Genomic DNA, 19,307 nt, shown 5'->3' with positions numbered 1-19,307 from the left:
CCAGAGTTGAGGTGGTGAGGACAGTTCCCACCTGACACTCTCAGAGGCAGTAAACAGACCCCTGCCTTGTTGGGCTGGGCAGATAAGCAATATAGTAAGATATAGATTTTAAAGGTCTTGGTTTGCTTTGCAAAGTTGATTTCCATGTGTTTACTATATGATTAAAATTAATTGAATGTGGAAAAAGGTATGCAGTAAGCATTGGCCAAAGAAAAGAGGATGAATAAGGAAAGAAAACATATATGCACTTGATCCTGAACACTCAGCAAAACTGTCCTTTCAATATAGTATAAATAGTCAGAGTTGGAATATCAGTCCTGAGTCATTTATCCTCAGCCACTGCTGAACAGTCAGAAGCAATTTCATTTTCCAAGGAAGTTTTGCCAAGCAGTTCTTCCATCTTGGACCCCAACCTTTTGGTTGTCACATGTACTTCAAAGCAGTCCAGTTTCTGACAATTTAAATAATTTATATCCAAAAAGCAAAGCAAAGCCTGAAATCGTTAAGGCATCGTAAATCACCCTTAAGGTCGCATAAGCATAATAAAATAATTTAAGAAATAATTATGGGACACCACGGGGCTGAATGAAATCCAGCTAAAGAACAGTGATGCATATATTTCTTCTCGATTCTCTGTCACTGACATGGCATTTTAGCAAGTTAAATCAAGGAGAGTATAAGTGATGATCTCCACCAAATTCACTTTCTAGGTACAGGATGTGGGTCCAAAAGAGAGCCCAGTATGAAACAAGAGTTAAGATTACATTGTTTCAAGATGTAATTCTTTTCACTTAGAGAAAATGTCCCTGTTTTGTCAAGCTCATCAGCATCTATGAGCGTGTTACAGAGTGAGAACGAGTCTGTCACTGAATAAATAATCCTGCTCAATTTACTTCAGATGATTATACCTATCATGTTATCTTCTCCAAGGGAGGGAACCGGCAGCAGCACAGCAGGCGCCCCAGAAGCAGCAGTTGTAGACCAAGGAGATTATTTCAGTGGAGAAGTAAGCCCGCTAACAGGGTCAGTAAACAATTTAGAGGCTCCTTTTATCACAGTTTCCTGCATACTATAAGTTTAAACTGTCTTTCAAATTAGCAAGTAGCACATAACATTCAGGTAAGGACATTGTAAGGAAGGCAAAAAGAGGGCTCCTTTCCAATGTCCAGACATGAACTCTGGACAGGAGACACAACTGGCCTTGAAGTACAGTCTCCCCAACAATAAGACAAACAACTTTCATGCATTTCTCTGCAGAAAAAAATAGAAACATGGTCAGATACATAAACCTAATGCCAATGGGAGTAAAGGGAAGCCATTGACAATAATGAATAAATAGAAAACTTTAAGTCAAGACAACCATCCAAACATACTGCTGAAGGTTTTTATTAATGTACTGAGGTTGCTATAGTATAGTGTCACAAACAAGGTGACTGCCTAGACTTCTAATATCCGAAGAATAACTTTCTACTATGTCAAGCCACTGGTTACCTAACTCTCAAGTCAAATAGACTAAAAAAAAAAAAAAAAAAAAAAAAGGTTTATTCTAGAGCCAGATTAATGAGTGACCATAGCCTGGGCACATATTTGGGTTAACTTTTTTCTAACACTGTAATTGTGTAATTGTTTAATAAAGTTTTTATAATAACAGAGAGAAAGTCATGACCAAGGCACTTTTCAAGTAGGATCTTCAGATAGACTGGTCACAGCAAAGAGGAGAAATCTCTGCTTTATTTTAGATGTTCTTTAATGCCATTCTCAGCCTTTGAGTTGATAAAAACTAGGAATGTGTTTGTAGATTCTGAAAGGTCACATGGATGTTTGGTGATGCAATGGGGTGAGCAATAAATTGCTCTTTAGGACCTAAGATGGTTTAAGATAATTTTGCTCTGGACCTGTAACCTTCCAACTCTCCACAGCCTCTGAAGATTTATTCAGTCAGTCAGCCGTGTAGAAGACACACAAGTGTGACTCCCTTTCAATGCCTGAACTTCAGTTCACACTCGCCCTTCTATCTCCCGCCTCTGTTGTCACGTGGACTTCCATCACGGACCTCTTCACAGCATTCTCCCTATGTTGTCTATCTGTATCCCCTCCCCACTCCCCACCTCTTCTGCAGGCAATTGTTATCTTGGATTAGAGTCTACCCCAGATGAGTTCTACTTCATCTTAAGTTGTTTACAAGCACAAGGACCAGTTTCCAGATAAAGTTTCATTGACCTTATATGGGGATTAGAACTTGAAAATAACTTTCAGGCAGACACAATTCAGCTCACAATACTTATCAATGGAAAAGTTTGTGGGGAGAAAAAGAAGGAGTATTATTAAAAAATAAATAAAAATTTTCTTTGCCCTTGTATTGGAAAATAAGCACCTAGAACTAGATAAGAATTCTGGGGATTAGAAACTTCAGGCTATCTGATAAGAGACCTGGTTGAAGAAGCTTGTTGCTTTCACTATCATCTGCACTCATGTTTTGGTAGGTTATGATTTTTCCAATACATATAATACAGCCACACTTCTGAATAAATATACAGATTTGGGGGTACACAAAGCATTCCCTGTATCAATCCTATAAGAATGTCCCAAAATGTTATGCCATGAATAACTATAAGAACAACCATTCCAAGAGCTGGGAATAAAGTCTTTTGCGGTCACTAAAATAGTTTCTGTGAAAAAAAATGGCATCACTATTTTTAGTGATATGACCTTAAGTAAGTGCTTACATTTTAATGATCCCATGCTTCTTCTCCCCATGCATAAGTGAGAATAAGAGTCTCACCTATCCAGGATGCATGGACGGACTATGTTTAGATAGGATAGACTGAACACTCAGTATAGGGCAGCTCTTGCCATTACTGAGCTGTTTCAAGGGGGAAATAAATATGTACAGTTAGGCAGTGCTTCATTTTGCTATACCTGTTCCTTTTGGATGGCTGGCAGTAAAGAAATGGAGCCAGAGAAGTCTTCCAAAGTCCTGAAACTGGAGCACGTGAGGTCTCAATCTCTTTTGTAAACATCAGTTGGTAAGAGGATTGAAGCTCCCAATGGTCTAAAATTGAAAGAGAAATTGCAGGTGAGATCTGTCCAAATGTTGTCTCTGATCCTTAAATAGCAACAGCACACACACACACACATACCAGCCTTCTCATTTCCATCCCTCCAGACTTCTCGGGTCTATTTGTCTCTAGGCTTTTTGAGCTACATCAGTAAATCAAATTGAAAGAGTATTGCTGTAGTCTGAGGCTGCTCGTTCGTTTCCCAGACGACCAGACCTGATATAATCACACGGAAAACTGTATTAATTAAAATGTTGCTTGGCCTATTAAGTTAGGTATATCCCTGGTTAACTCTTATATCTTATATTAATCCATTTCTATTAATCAGTGTATTGCCACATGGTTGTGGTCTGACTGGTAAGGTTCTATCCAGCATTTGGTGTCTATGTCCTGGAGCAGCTACATGGCTCTTTTTGACTCCATCTATTCTCTTGCTATATCTCTTCCAACCTGACTATATTCTGCCCTGCCATAGGCCCAAGCAGCTTCTTTATTCACCAATGGAAATAAAATATATTCATAGCATACAGAGGGGAATCCCACATCATATTGTCCTCATGGAGCTTATATTAAGACCAAAATATATAGGTGAATTAATGGTATGCCAGGGTGCACTAAGTTTGGGAAAATAAAGGCAAAATGAGGTGACTTCAGGGACCCACAAGAGGAGGCTACAGCAAGTTCTAATGCACAGGGTCTTTAGAGGAGTGGTATTCAAGCAGAGTTTGAGAAGATCATGGAGTTGGTGATATAAATATCTGTAGAAACAGACATGCAAACAGAGGGACAACATTGCAAAGGCCCTGAGGAAGGATCGTGGAAGAACAGAAAGGAAGTTGGGATAAGTACAGGAAAGGGAGAAAATTCACCAAATTCACAGGATAGATAGGAAATACTTTGTGTAGGTTAACTCTACCTAACTCAGGCCAGGTCGATGAACTTGCTGGCACCAGTATCTTCTTTCTGCTTGTGGTTCTAAAATTCAATAGTATGTCTCATCAACCACAGCACACATCTCTAGCTGCCAAAACTTCCTAGTGCTCTTTCCAGGGAGGAATTCAACTTACTTTTAGTCTATGATCTCTTCTAATATAACCCGCTAACTAGATCAGGCCAACCCAGAATATAATAAGAAGGGAGAGATTCAGCACTCACTATAGTAGACGCTATCTACAAACACAGTTCCTGAATACACAGAGTTCTCAAAACAACTTGATCAAAGTGCAAGTGTCCAGGTATGCCACAATCAACTTATTTAAAGTTTCCAGGAAGGAGAAACATACACCTATTCTTCTCTGGATGACTTTCCTGAATTACTCCAATAATGAACTGAGTTTAGAATATACTGATTTGGACTGAAACCTTCATTCCGAATGAAGAACCAAAAGCCCAAAGGAATTCAGTGATTTTCAAAATAAAATCTCTCTTTTCCCCCAAATGGGAAGGGATTTTTTTTCTTCCCTTTTCTTTCTTCTTTTAACTCTTCTCTTTTCCCCACCGATGTATAGGAGTTATGTGCTTTTGATCAATCCCCGCAAGGACTGGTGACACTCCCTAATCATGTCTCCTAGGAGAAGTGACTTTGGAAACCTACAACCATCCCGGGAACTGCTCCATCTTTTCCAAATGAAAAGCTCACCTTGAAATGGTGGCAGCCACTCAACTCCGGGAAGATGATTATTTCTTCTTAATTGGGACCATCTAGAGAGGCTTGGATCCACACAGGTTCTCTTTGCCGAGTTTAAATAAAAAGGCGTCCCTTTGTCCTTGTTATTTCCGAGATGATACATGTGCTCTAACGGCTCTCGCGCACCATGGGGCTCTCGTTGACATCAATGGGCATTATGCATGTGAAGGGGCAGCAGGAGTGGGCTCATTATCTCCAGCCCAAGCAGAGAGAAATGCAATAATAATCGTTCTCCGCTTTTCCCCAAGCTTTTAACTGGTGTTGGAAACGTAAGTAACCTTCATGTTTTGGGTTACAGTAAGCATCACCTTGTTCAGTTGGCAGATGAGGTTCAATTCCTGCTGGATCAACCACAGGGATGGGGGAAAGGAACACTGAAGGACTGGAAACTATTCTCATCTATAAAGCTGGGCTGACTCGTTCGTCTCTCAGAAGAGCTGTGGCTCTCTGGTAATACTTCCCACTATAGCCAAACTCTCGAGTAACTGAAAACTTAGATAGCCATAGAAGTCCAAGCTCCTGTGTCAGAAGTGGCCATAGAGAATGCAGGACTTACTCCAAAGCACATTACTAAGTCATCTTGTTTATCAGAGGCTTTTCTCTCTATGGGAAGAGGGCAGTACAGTTGATACAGCTTTACATTGAGATCTCCTGAGCCTGCCAGTCAGTCTCTGGCTTCAGGAAAAGAACTCCAATGCAGATCACTGAAAGAGCAGAAAGGGCCTGGATCCTGAAAGGTAATACAGCCATCAACTTGAGTTCTTGCTTTTCCCATATCCTGTATGATATCACAAGAGAATTATTGCAAAGAAATGTTAACTGCAGGCATACAATTGAACAGCAAGAATCTGGAACTTACTCATTGTTCTATCTGAAGCTGGATAGTCATTATATCGAAGCCATTCTCCATTGTTCTCTATCGCCAGTAACCATCATCCCCTTGGAATTCCAAGCATTTACATACTTAGGTGTCCCATGTGGGTATTTGCCTCTCAACATTTATCATAATGTCAGATTTCATCCACAACACCATGTATAGCAGGATTTGATCTTTTTAAGGCTGAATAATATTCCATTGTTTCTACAAATAACATTCTCCTATAATAGCCAACCATTAAAACGCTATTGGTTGTTTCATACTCCTTGTCTCTTGTGGGTCATGTTGAAATAAATACAAATAAGATTTTGATTTAACTTCCTTTGGATATGTACTAAGAGTGGGATTTCTGTAACACATAGTGTTGAATTTTTAATATTTTTTTTGAGGTTTGCCCATTCTGTTTTCTGGGGCAACTGTACTCTTTGTGGTCTCTCACCCAAAGTCTTCATGTTCCCAGGTGCTCTTCACATGCCCTGTAGTATTCTGTCAAGTGTAGGGAGAGGTCCTATTGCATTTTGATTTGTATTTCTCTAGCAGAACAGGTTGTTGAAAATTTTTGTTATATTTTCTTGGCATTTGTATTGCTCTTCAGACATAAAAATGTCTATTCAAGACCTTTGCCAATTCTGTAATTGGTTTGTATAAGAACTTGATTTCGGATGGAGGACTCATTATGGAACTCTGTGCAGTCCTGGTCCAGTTGCCCCACCATCCACATCAACAGCACTCCTTAAAAATAAAGTTGGAGTCAGCTGGTCACTTCACCAACCATAATAAGCCACAAATTCAGTATTAAGAAAGTGAAGCCCATGTTTCTTCCAAACCTTACTGTCACTAAGAAAGCTTGTTTTGGTTTGGTTTCATTTTGGTTTGACTTTAAGCTTCTGGCTGTCTTTTGACAAAATCCTTTTCAGATTTAGTGAAAGACAAGGAAGTTAGCTGGTCTTTGCCCTCCTAGGGCCATGACTCAGGCCTACTTCCCCATCTTCTCTTCTATTCCCTTCTTGTTGGGAGGGCAAGACTTTTATAATATATACCAGGCCCATGTACTCAGAGCTAATATCTCTCACTCACTGCTGGCAAGATTTCTTCCCACTCCCTGAAGCAATCCTGTACCTCTGGGCATAAACAAACAGCTAAGAATAAGGTGTCTTGTCTCGTGAAGACAGTAAAGAAAGAGAATAAAACCCAAGAGGAACACAGGTATTCTTTCTGTTTCAGGTTATGCTTCAAATCCCTTATTACTATGAAATTATCTCTCTTTGTATAAAACCCACTAGCTCAAGCCTGATTATTTGCAAGCAAAGACAAGAGATAGCAATTAGTTCTTCTTCTATCCACTGTCAGCAGCTCTTTACTCAGTGCCAATCATACACTAATTATAAACAATTTCTTACTCATGGGCAGAAAATATGATGAACATTCAAGAACAACTCTTTTCTCATCTCTCACTCACTTTGTTAGTTCTGGAATTACTTTCTCCTCAGATTTTAGTAGCCTTGACTTTATATGTTTCAAGAAGATGCCCCTCTGCAGTTAGCTAACCAGACTCTTAGCATGGTGATAATGATGTTGAAACCACTTAATTCCACAATTTTACCCTCAACTAATCATGGCTATTATGGAGGAGTGGTAGAAATTCAATTCAATTGCTGTTTATAGAGCACCTTCTATTACAAAACTCAGTTACTTGGAAGAAAATATAGTTGAATATGTAAGCTTATCTATAATTAAGAGCATTGATGGCCCATTTTCCATATACTGATCAGATACCAAATGTGTATAGCTAGTTAATAATAAGTAATAGATTTTAAGTCGTAAACAAATGCTTGATAGTCTTATGAGAAATACATATTTCCTCAAAGAACAAGTTCATTTTATTCACTCACTCATTTGTTATTTTATCCAAAAGTATATTTTGAACATCAAGTACTTTCAAGCACTTCTTTAGGCAATAAGAAGACAACAGTGGAAAACTTCAAATCCTTATAACCTTTCACTTTGTAAATAAACAGAGAGAGGGAGTAAGAAGGAAGGAAGACAGGAAAGGGAGACGGTTATGACATAATTTTTTTGTATACTGTGAAAATGATATGGGAGTCCCCTTCCCTCTGTGTGTTGTGATTACCATTAATGAAGAAAGAAACTGCCTTGGCCTGTTGATAGGGCAGAACTTAGGTAGGCAGGGAAGATGGCTGAATGCTGGGAGGAAGAAGGCAGAGTCAGAGAGATACCAAGGAGCTGCTGCCAAAGATGGAACTTCACCAGTAAGCCACTGCCATGTGGCGATACAAAGGTTAACAGATATGGGTTAAATTAATGTAAGAGTAAACCAATAAGAAGCTAAAGCTAATGGGCCAAGCAGAGATTTAAATAATATAGTTTCTGTGTGATTATTTTAGTTCTGGGGGTGGATGGAACCAACAAGCGGCCCCTCCTTCCAACATGAAGATGTATCTCTGCCTACGGTGCCTTCTGATTGGATTAACAAGGAGCTGAATGGCCAATAGATAGGCAGAAGGACACAGGCAGAACTTCTCGGGAGAGAGAGGAAGTCAGGAATAATCTGAGATGTTCAGATTAAGCCAGTGAGATGCAGAGGGAAGTGGACATACAGAACAAGGAAAGGTAAAGAGCAATGTGGTAGAATGTAGACAAATAGAAACAGGTTAATTTAAGATATAAGAGCTAGTTGTGAACAAGTCTAAGCTAAGGCCAAGCTTTCATAATTGATAGTAAGTCTCCATGTCATTATTTGGGGGCTAGCGGTTCAAACAAAATTACACTACAGGAGTCAGAGAAAAAAAGAGAGAGACAGACAGAGACAGATACAGAGAAATAGAGACAGACTCAAACCAGAAGGATAATAGAGTAAAAACAATTTTATGGTAGAAGTCTATTCTGTGGCAGATGATTAACATGAAGGCAGTACTAAATACTAAAAACGTTGGTTCACTGAATGCATTACACTGACACATTTAACATCTGAGAGACAAATGTGGTCAAGATGGAAAAGGAAATAAAAAATCAAGGCAATAAATACAATACAACTTTAATTCTTAAGGCTAGAGAAGAAATAAAGGAGAGAGGAAAAAAATCTTCACGCATTCCTGAGGATTTTGAACTTTATCTCAGGCAGTGGAAGACACTGAAATTTCTAGCTTATGATGAATTTGATTAGATTTTTGAGAGAATTGGGAAAATGTGGCAAAACCAACCCATCCCTGAAGTGGATTACTAGAACCAGAAGACTTTATTATACACAAGGGAGGCTTGATGAGGAAGCAGAAAGGAAGCATAGTCCAGAGAATCTGATATCAAATTAAATTGAGACTTTACAGAGGGTAGAATAATGGAGTCCAAAACATACCCATTTTCCTAATATGTGGGTCTTGGGAATCTATCCACTTAGGGGGGAAAAAGCACCATTAATATGAACCAGATTATAGATATTAAAATCATCAGTGTACACTGCACTATTCATGTAGTTCTAATATACACATGAGTCTTTAAAGGATGGGGACTTTACCCCATTCCAAGTTATGGTCAAAGAGAAACAGGGTGGAAAAGTTACACCTGAAACCAGAGAAGGATTCAGTTCTTTATTGCTAGCTTTGAAGACTGAAGGAGTATATGAGCCATCAAGAACAAGTGACCTCTAATAGTGGTGAATGGCCTTCAGCTTATAGACAGAAAAAGTGGCAATCACAGTGCTATAGCCTCACGGCACTAAATTCTGTAAAAAACAAATGATTAAAGACATTGATCGTCTAAAGTCTTCAGAAAGTAATACAAGCATGTTGACCCTTGATGCTATCCTAGTGAGTCCCAATCAACTTCTAAAGACTGAAAATGCCCACAGTTTAAGTCACTACTTGGTAAGTTATTAAGACAACAATAGAAAACTAATACAGACCTGAAGATGAAAAAAAGATATAATGTGATTCCTAGATGATAAATGGAGGTCAAAACAAAAGACTCTTTCAAGAAGAGTGAACAGTAAGATTCAAGGGGGTAATGGACTCCAAACTAGAGATATACCTTCTAACAACCACAGGAAAGGAAGCAATCTTTGATCAGAAGTCCTTGTCAAAACCAGTGCTCATATCGCTTTATGAAACCCTTAAAGGATACACAGGAAGAGAGAAGTGCTGGCCATCCATCAAGACCTGGAGCCTATCTACACTAAGTAGACAGGGATCCTAGGAACAAGTAACTTGCTTTCTAAAGATGATTTGTTCCTAGTAAGTCCCCAAGGAGCTAGCTACAGAGAAAGTGCAGTTATGGAAAGTAACCAGCTCCTCCTGACGACTGTAACTTCATGCCTTGTGGATATAACCATTCCTTGTTTGTTTAACTTTCTCAACTTTAAAGTACCTACAGTACCACTTACAGGAGGAGAAAGCATGCTGGTATCTTTTTTTCCAGAGATGCCAGCACTCACAAGTGTGGCTGCCAGTGAGATTAAAAGTGCCAATTATCCACTCCGCTTCTGAATACATGCCAAATTGGAGTGACCGTTTAACTTAGAATTCACACAGTTGCTTTAGATTTTTATGCTCTGCGTTCCTGTAGGAACCTGCATTGTTCATCTGTGCAGCCCCAAAACATAAGCATAGAATATGCCAGGAATATTTCTTTCAGGGCTGCACCAGAACATAAAAGAAATTTGTAATAAAATGATATATATTCACCATAATATCCCCAACAGTATTTCCTGCATGACTTTCAAAGACTCCCATCATTTTACATAATATTCATAATATGGGAACTTAATCCTTTTAAAACTTATAACAACAACAACAAAACCCTTTACATTAGCATAGAGATAATATTCAAAGTGTTACCTGCTTTTTCGTACTTCGCACAGCTTTGTTCCAGAAAACAATTGTTTCCAAAAGTTCCTTATCCAAGCAATGGTGGTTTGGCTCCAATTATGATGTATGTCCTTGACTGCATTCAAGTTCACAGAACAGCTCCTATTCTCTCTTCTGAAATAGCAGAGCATTGTCTTGCTCCAAGCATCCCTGAGAATACTTGGATCTTGTTTGAAAAATCACTTTGAGAGTGTTGCACGCAGCTTTTTTTTAACAGTTCTCTAAGTAAGTCCCTAATAGTCTTCTTTGTCCAAGTTATACCAAGTCTCCTCCTTTCTGTGAATTATGTCCCAGCTGAAGTCCATAGAGCTCTGCAATAAATACCCTGACAGGAGCCTAAGTTTATCAGTCCAGTTTTGTGGCGTTTCTAGGCTGTTGGGGAACTCAGAGCCAGTTCAGCCAAACATCTGGGTGAATGGATGAGAAAACAGAGATTAGGGACTGAGAAAATGAGGTGAAAAACATTGGAAATGGGCTTAATAGTGGCAGAGTAAAAATTCAACACTTATCTTCTGATTCCAAAGTAAATGCTCTTTCCATTGTGACATACTCGCTGCCCAAACTTCCTGTAGGACGCAACCACTTAGGCAAGGCTTGTTTTCCTGGCTACAGTTACTGAATGCTCCCAAGTAATCTCACAAAATTGGGCTCTGTGGTGGCTGAAACTGATGTATTGTGAACTGGAATGAGCCTTTCCTTCCTCTCCTTATACTTTGTCAGGAGTTGGTCCTGGAGATGTGAAAGGTAACCGGCACAGAAATTGGTACCACGAAGAGGGACATTGCAGTGATAAACACGACCACATGATATCTAAGCATATTTGTGAGAGGAATGGAGATTTGTGATCCAGAGTTCCAGAAAGTCACTGAGCCAGCCAGTGTGTGGTAGAGTAAGAATTCCTGCAAGGAGGGCCTAAGAGGCTATTATGTGGACCTATAAGGATAAAGCCTAAATTGCAATAGAGGTTCAGAGTGCTGGAGATTTTACATCAGTTATTTTCCTTTTCACACACCCTCAGAAGCATTTTATCAGGCATTTTTCCCTTGTTCATTCGTTCATTACTTTATTTTCCACATATTCACTTAATGAAGTATCCGTGGGCCATTTGTGTTTGCCAAATTGATCCTAATCATTCAAAGTTATCATAATAGAGATTACATTTTCATAGCCTTTACATTTTATATTTTATGATTTTGAGGCTGTGTTTGTTTTTGTTTGTGAGTAATGATTGAGTTCGATTAGGGACTCACAAATATATAATGTGTACTTTCCCATTGATTCACACCCAGGTCTTTGTGTTATTTTTTAATGGTTAACTTTTTTTTTTTTTTTGCCAGCAAGGTTAGAGGTTTTGGTTAATGTAGAAGCTATAAACTAGAAAACAACTAGAAAAGTATAAATATAAATTTTATTAAGAGTGTTGAGAAATTTTAACGAACAAAACCCTATTTTGATGGGTTCCCTGGGAGAAATTTTCAAAGGGGTGAATATGGAAAGCAGTGGGACTGGTAAGAGGTAGTGCCACCTGTTGTGAAACCCAAGAATTTCCTTGGGAGTCAAGCATGGTGAGACATACCTAAAGGCAGCTCCTGGAAGGCTGAGGCTGGATACTCTTGAGTTTCCAGACAAATTGCCTCATAATACAAAGGATATCTTTGGCAACTAACTAGTGCAATCCTGGCAATGAGGAGAGAGCTTAGATTGGTGGAAGTCACTGTCTTCTGTGTGTCCAGAGCAAGGTTTGGATTCCTCCTACCAATGATGAACTATTTAAATGTAAAGAAGAGGAAAATGACAAGGGGAGAGGAGGGGAAGATGGAGAGGAGAGATAAGAAGAAAGAGAAGGAAGAAGAGTAGAAGGAGGAGGGGAAAATTGAAATTGAAATATAATGGTTGCAGGCGCTCCTAGCCAGAGATCAGCTAGATGATTTCCCCTTTGTTATGCTTGCTTAGTTCACTGGCTTTTTAAAAAAGATAAAATGTAAAATGTTCCCTGTGATAGCTACAAATGTGCCCCCTCAGCTCCCACTTCTAGCGTCTTGATATGAAGAAGTGTTTCCAGTCCACCTAGGAATTTGCCATGGTACCCACACTTGGCTTTGCTCCCAGTGACTGGCCAAGCACAGTTGTGTTGGAGCTTGGCCACTACAGTCCAACATGAACTCCTCCCTTGGTGATCTCTGCTCTCAGAATCCAGTCACCCTGAAGAAGATTCTCAGAGCAGAACTTGAAGCTCATTCTCTCAACAATCGTGTCTCTCCTTTTCACACAGTCATATTTATATCAAGGCTGAGAACATTCCCAAGTCAACTCCTGCTTGCCTCCTCTGTTCTATTCAGAGATCTGAGGAAGAAATGCCAATCAAAGAAGCTTCTACACAGATAACATTGGTAGCGACTAATATCCTCACTGGTTCCTATGCCCCCATTTGCTGTGTTCTCTTGATTATTTCATACTTCAGAGTGAACAAGAATCTCCCCATTCCTCATCTATCTTAGAATGAAAAATGAAAAAGAAAATTGTTCACAGCCATGTTTGTGCCATGATGTAGTTAATGATTCTCAAGATGGGGGTCTGGGGATTCTATATGATATAAAGTGGCTGTATCCAATGTCAATTATTCTACTTAGGGGTCTTGCATGTACTTCTTCGGTTATTTAAAATAGACATTGACAGAAAGAGAAGCAAGCACGAAAACTCTCATCAGACAAGGAAAACAACTGAGGTTTTTAACAACCTATTTTGGCTTTTTATTCCCCTTGTCACATTTTATAAACTATCTCTGTGAAATTATGGGTAAGTTTTGTGAGAAACACTTGTGATGATAGAGGAACATTGATGTGAGCTGGTTTGCATCATTCTCAAGTCCTCAAGTTTATATGTTGAAACCATATAAAACAAGGCAGTGAATAAACTTAAATGAGGACAAGGTGTGGACCTAATGTAGCATAGCAACATAAAGAGATACCAGAGGCCCTGATCCAGCATAGTTTGTGGTCTCAGACATCAGAGATGTTCCATACTTTCTTCTTCTTGTTTCCCCTTCCAACTTCTTGCCTTCCATCTCTATCGATGAGGACACAATAGCAAGCCAGATAAATCTAAGTCAAGAAAAAAAAAAGGCCTCATGATGAGACCTGTGTTGAAGGCCTCATGATGAGACCTGTGTTGTAGGGAGGCCCCTTTTTCATTTCCCAGCTGCCCATACTCCTGAACTAACCACACAGAAACTGTATTAATTAAATCACTGTCTGGCCCATTAGCTCTAGTTTCTTATTGGATAACTCTTGCATATTAATTTAAACCTTCTCCTCCATTAATCTATGTAGGGCCACGTGGCAGTGGATTACCAGCAAAGTTCCAGCATGACTATCTCCGGAGGGTGGCTCCGTGGCTTTTCCCTGACTCTGCCTTCTTTCTTCCAGCATTCAGTTTAGTTTTCCCCACCTTTCTCTGTTCTACCCTATCAGGCCAAGCCAGTTCCTTTATTAACCAATGGTATTCACAGCATACAGAGAGGAATTCCACATCAGACCTGTTTTGCTGATACCTTGTTCTTGGCTTTCTAAGGTCCAGAATAAGAGAAATATTTTTCCATTGTTTAGTCCCACCAGCCTGTGTTGTTTTGCTATGTTGATTAATTAAGAAAACTAAAAGTGTTATCAAATCTTTTTCTAAGAAAAATAAGCACCGGGAAAGGGCAGAAGCCAAATCTTTCCAGATATAAAAACACACAACTATGTCTCTTAAGTAAGTAAACATTAATTATTTGCCTTTGGTTAATTTCCCATTAGATAACTTTTATTGCTCTCATATATTGATTAAAATATATAACTCAGGATTTTCTTAGATTAACTCAGGAATTCCTACAAGTTTTATCATTACCCAAATAGTATCTCAAAGGAAAAATATTGCCAAAAGGAATTAAGCTTTCACTATCAATGTCAAGTTTAATTTAAGGAAAATTGTGCGAGTAGGCTGTAAGAAAAGGGTAATGCATAAGAGATGAGAAGCAAAGCTGCGCAGACACAAACAATAGAAAACTGGCTTTGAAATGCCACTAATTGCTTGTTTATTTTTCTTTTAATTAAAAATAAGTTTGACTGTATTTCCAGGAATGGAAAGATAGCAAGAGGTGCCTTATCATTCTATGGACACATCCTCTCATAAATAATGAAAGCAGTAGTTTTTATCAGCAATATAGCAGAGAAGAGAATTTGGGAGTCTCTTTAAAAAAAATTGAGAAAAGGGGAGGCTTAGTCATAGAAATCAAAGAAAACCTTATAAACCATGAATGACACACTAAGTGAAACCTGAGGGCCAGACTGCCTTCCAAAGACTCTCAAAGACATTTAATTTACATTTGTTCTGGCACCCATCTTTGTCAAACATGGCTCTTCTGGGCCCCCAAGTTTCCTAGAAGGATACCTGGAAAAGGATGGGGACAGTGCAGATACCTAATGCACCCTTTCTGTTTATTTTGAGAGTTGATGCTAAGTGGGGAAGGTGGCCTCCAGAATCCCCAGAGATATCCACAAATTAACACCCAAATTCTGGGCATAGGTTACCTTGTAGTCAAAGTCATGGTGGGTATAATTAAATATTTTTTATTTTTGATGCATTTTGATTAATGAGATCCTTGGACAAGGGCGAGGGAGACATGAAAGAGGAAAGAAGACACAGGTTAAGAAGTCAGGGAGACTTTGGAAACTGTGATAGGACACCACTTCCTTAGTCCCTCCAGAGGGTCTTAGCCTGTCCACACCTTCATCAAAGCCTGTGGAAGTTTACTTCAGTCAATGTTTTCATAAAATTTTCTAACACTGATAAAAAAATTGTACTAAAGAGCTGAAATAATTCTTCGCAATCCATATATTTACTATGCACAAGCTTTACAGGGGTATTTGTCAGGTACCAATTTGACAAGTCTTCATTCCTCAAAAAATGCTAATGGAGGTTGTCTGCCTGAAAGAGTAAGAACTTGAATTATAACGGACACATTTGTCTCTTCCATGATTCCCGTCCAGTGTTCCACAAACCACATTTTGAGAAACAATAAAGCCAGATTCACCATAGACAGTTGTGTAAAAAGGTATCAGAGACAGTTGGTGGACTGTTGTCATCAGTTGTTGGGAGGGACACTCTCTGACCGAGTAACACTGTTCATTGGGTTGGTGAATTTCAGCAGCGTGTATAATGTTCAAAACACACACACACACACACACATGCAAGAAAAGAGAGTAGAGGACCAGGAACACAGCTCTGTAGCTCTGTCAATATAGTGGTTGACACATGAGGACCTCCTACGTCAGTGCCCTAGTGCTCACATAAACAAGTCAGGTATGATGGAAAACACCCTTGATCCCTGCACTAGGGACGCAGGCAGGTGGATTCTTAGGACTTGTTAGTCAGTCAATCTAATCTACTCCAATCTGTGAAGTCTAGGTACAATGAGAAACCCTGTCTAAAAAAATAATGTAAGGAGCAGTGGAGGAGGACAGCCAATGTTGACATCTGGCCTCCATTAGCAGGCACACACACGCTCACACACACACACGCTCACACACACACACTCATACACACTCTCACACACACATACTCACACAAACACATACACATGCTCTCCATATTATTTTCCTATTGCTATAATAAAAACTCTTGGCAAAAACAACTCAAAGGAGGAGGGGTTTGTTTCAGCTCACAATTCATAGGAGTGGTCCCATAGCTGAGAAGTCAAGGTTGCAAGAGTTCAAAGCAACTGCTTGTCACTTTCACAATCCAGGAGAGAATGATGCATGCTTGCATTCAGCTAGCTGCCTGCTCTCCTGATGGCTTCAAAACTGAACCCAGTGAATAATCGCTCACAAGCATTCCCAGAAGCTAGCCTCACTTAAATGTCCCTCACAGATGTGCCTGTGGGCTTATCCTCTAGGTGGTTCCAGATGTTGTCAAGTTGACAGTCATTACTGACCATCACACACACACACACACACACACACACACACACAAACACACACAAAAGAATGAGTCCTGTATTGTAACCCAGAGACTTAACTCAATCTATTTAGGCTTTACCTAGATATAAGTCTCTGAGTGAGAATTTCTCATCTGTGGAGCTCAGTTTCCCTACAAAAAATGAAATAACTTTTTTTGTTCTTTTATTTTGAGACAGGAAACTATATTGTAGGCTACACAAGTCTGGAATTTACTACGTAGATTAGGCTGGCCTCGAACTTCACATTCTCCAGCACAGCCTCCTGGGTGCAGTCATGCAATCCCATATTCAGATTTGAAGGATATGGTTTAACTACAGAGCCTCTTAAATTCTTGCCCAGCAAGATCCTCTAGCATAGTAAGCCACTTAGTCACGAAACAAGCAAAAGGGCACTAGAAGACTTCTTGTTCTCCATCTCTAATCAAGTATGGTTGTTTGCTAAAGACATTTATAAATCTAAAGCTTTTTTTTTTCTTTCAGGTCTCTATTTTTCTGGGAAAATTATGTCCTTGTGAAGGGAGGAACAGGTACACCCAGAATATGCTCGGTTTCAATGTCTGTTTCTTCACAACCATAGCCTTCTTCCAAATCCAATTTAAATAAAAGCAAGATGGCAAGGATCCCAGCACAGTGACAAGCAAAAAGACTCTGAGTGCTGGTACCGTCCCCTCCCATCCCCAGCCTGCATTGTCCTCATCCCAGAGGCCATGGACAGCACAGTTCCTGAAAAAGCTGCCACAGAATGTGCTTTTCCTGAGCTGAGTTTCTGATTGGAGCCATGGCTAGGGATTTCTGCAACAGCGCCCTTGCCTCTGTGCTTTCTGCTTGCCAGCTTCCCATTTCAGCCCTTACACATGTAGGACTTCCTTTCCACCTGCCAGACACAGCTCTTTCAACTACTCCAGGCTCATGAGCCACCCTATTCATCATGCTATTCCTTTTGTTTCCCTGCCCTCTTTCTCTGGCTGTCTCAGCCTTATCAGTTCTTTGGTTTGGCATCACGTCTAGGACAAGCTAAGTGGCAACCTTTCTCCGCTCTGAATTGTCCAAGCCAGACCTGAAACATTCAACTCATTTTACATGGGTCAGTGAGTTACTATCTCATCTCATAAAGGAAATTATAACGGAGAGTGAAGAATAGGTACTTGGAATCAGTAGACATCAGTTCAAATCCTGGCTCAGTCAACCACTAGACCTGTGGGTTTGATGTAGCTATTCATTCAATGTTATTGATTCAATACAAAGACCTTTGTATTCTGTCTTTGAGATAATAAAGACACCATGTAGCTCACAATCTTAGATATTAAATATGATGTTTGTAAGACACCTGGCACATAGCAAATGTTCAATGTGGCAGCTTTTATTACAACGATAATTATCAGCTAACTGTAAGGCCTCCAAAGCAATGGCAAATAGGACGGCTAGATTCAAAATCACATCACGTAAACACAGATACCACTGGGGATACTTAGCCTGCAGGAAGAACGGGATAGCTGTCTTCAGATTGATCCTTTTCCTCTCAAAGAGGAAGAACAGCACAAGTATTTTTCTCTATCCAGGGGAGACAAGCCAAAAGTCAACAAGAAAATTTCCTCTCGGCATCATAAATACTTTTCTCCCACGTAGGCTGGGGAAGCAGAGTGAAATCCTTTGGGAGGTAATGAGTGCCCCATGGTTTGAAGAATTCAAGGGAAGCCTGCCTAATCTTTGGGCAAAAATGGTGTGTAGGAGGTCTAAGCGTGGCATGAACTATTGAAATTTTATGACTCTTTAAATACCTTCTAAGTTTAAAGTGTGTGGTTCTGTGATCATTACCAGGCCCAAAAGTAGATACCAAGGAGATATATTTTTTCCTTTTTTTTTTTTTTTTTTTTTTGGTAAAAAGACGATGGGGCTGATCTAATGGGAGCTCACCAAAGCAAGCTGGACTGGGACTGATGGAGCATATGATCAAATCGGACTCTCTAACGTGTCAGACAAGGTGGGCTGACTGAAAAGCCAAAGACAATGGCACTGGGTTTTGATCCTACTGCATGTACTGGCTTTGTGGGAGCCTAGTCTGTTTGGATGCTTATCTTCCTAGACCTGGATGGAGAGAGGAGGACCTTGGACTTCCCAGAGGGCAGGGAGCCCTGGCTGCTCTTAGGATTGAAGAGAGAGGGGGAGGGAGATGGAGAAGGGGGAGGGAAATGGGAGGAGGGGAGGAGGTGGAAATTTTTAAGTAAATTAAAAGAAATAAATATTTAAAAAACAAAAGAAATTGATCAATTTAGCGTCTTGCTAGCAGCTCTTGAGAGAGATAAATAAACTAAAGCTGTTTTTGACATTAGTATAACTAAGGATTGGGGGGAAGCAGCATTGAGTACCTTCCCCTGTACCATAGCTTTTAAATGCTTTGCACAGCTATAGACTCATAATGTCAAGTTCATTATGGAAACCCTGAGTGGGTGGATATTTGTGAAATACTCTTTAAAATGTTAACTCAAAGCCAAGCCCATTACATGGAATTATGTCTACTTAATTAGCCGAAGGCTTAGAGGTGCTGAGAACAGGTAAAGCATCTTCTCTCCAGCTGAGAACATAAAGATGGATGTGATGGATGATAAGAAGTAACCCGAGGATTTGGGAAATGTCAGGAGCCCTGAGCAAGTGAGGGCTAACGCACGGCAACTGCAGATGTTTTTGAAGACTTAATAAAGGTTAGCAAATTACTCTTGCAGTCGATTGCTCACTCCCTCGAAATGGTTCAAGAACCTCTTGTGGAAACAGGAAATTAGCTGTCTTGCAATAGAAAAGAAAGTGCAGTAAG

This window comes from Alexandromys fortis, unplaced genomic scaffold, assembly GCF_014885135.2.
Source record: "Alexandromys fortis isolate MF-2015 unplaced genomic scaffold, M_Fortis_MF-2015_v1.1 scaffold_0, whole genome shotgun sequence".
Lineage (NCBI taxonomy): Eukaryota > Metazoa > Chordata > Mammalia > Rodentia > Cricetidae > Alexandromys > Alexandromys fortis.
The sequence above is the reverse complement of the archived record's forward strand: the minus strand, read 5'-3'. Positions refer to the sequence as shown.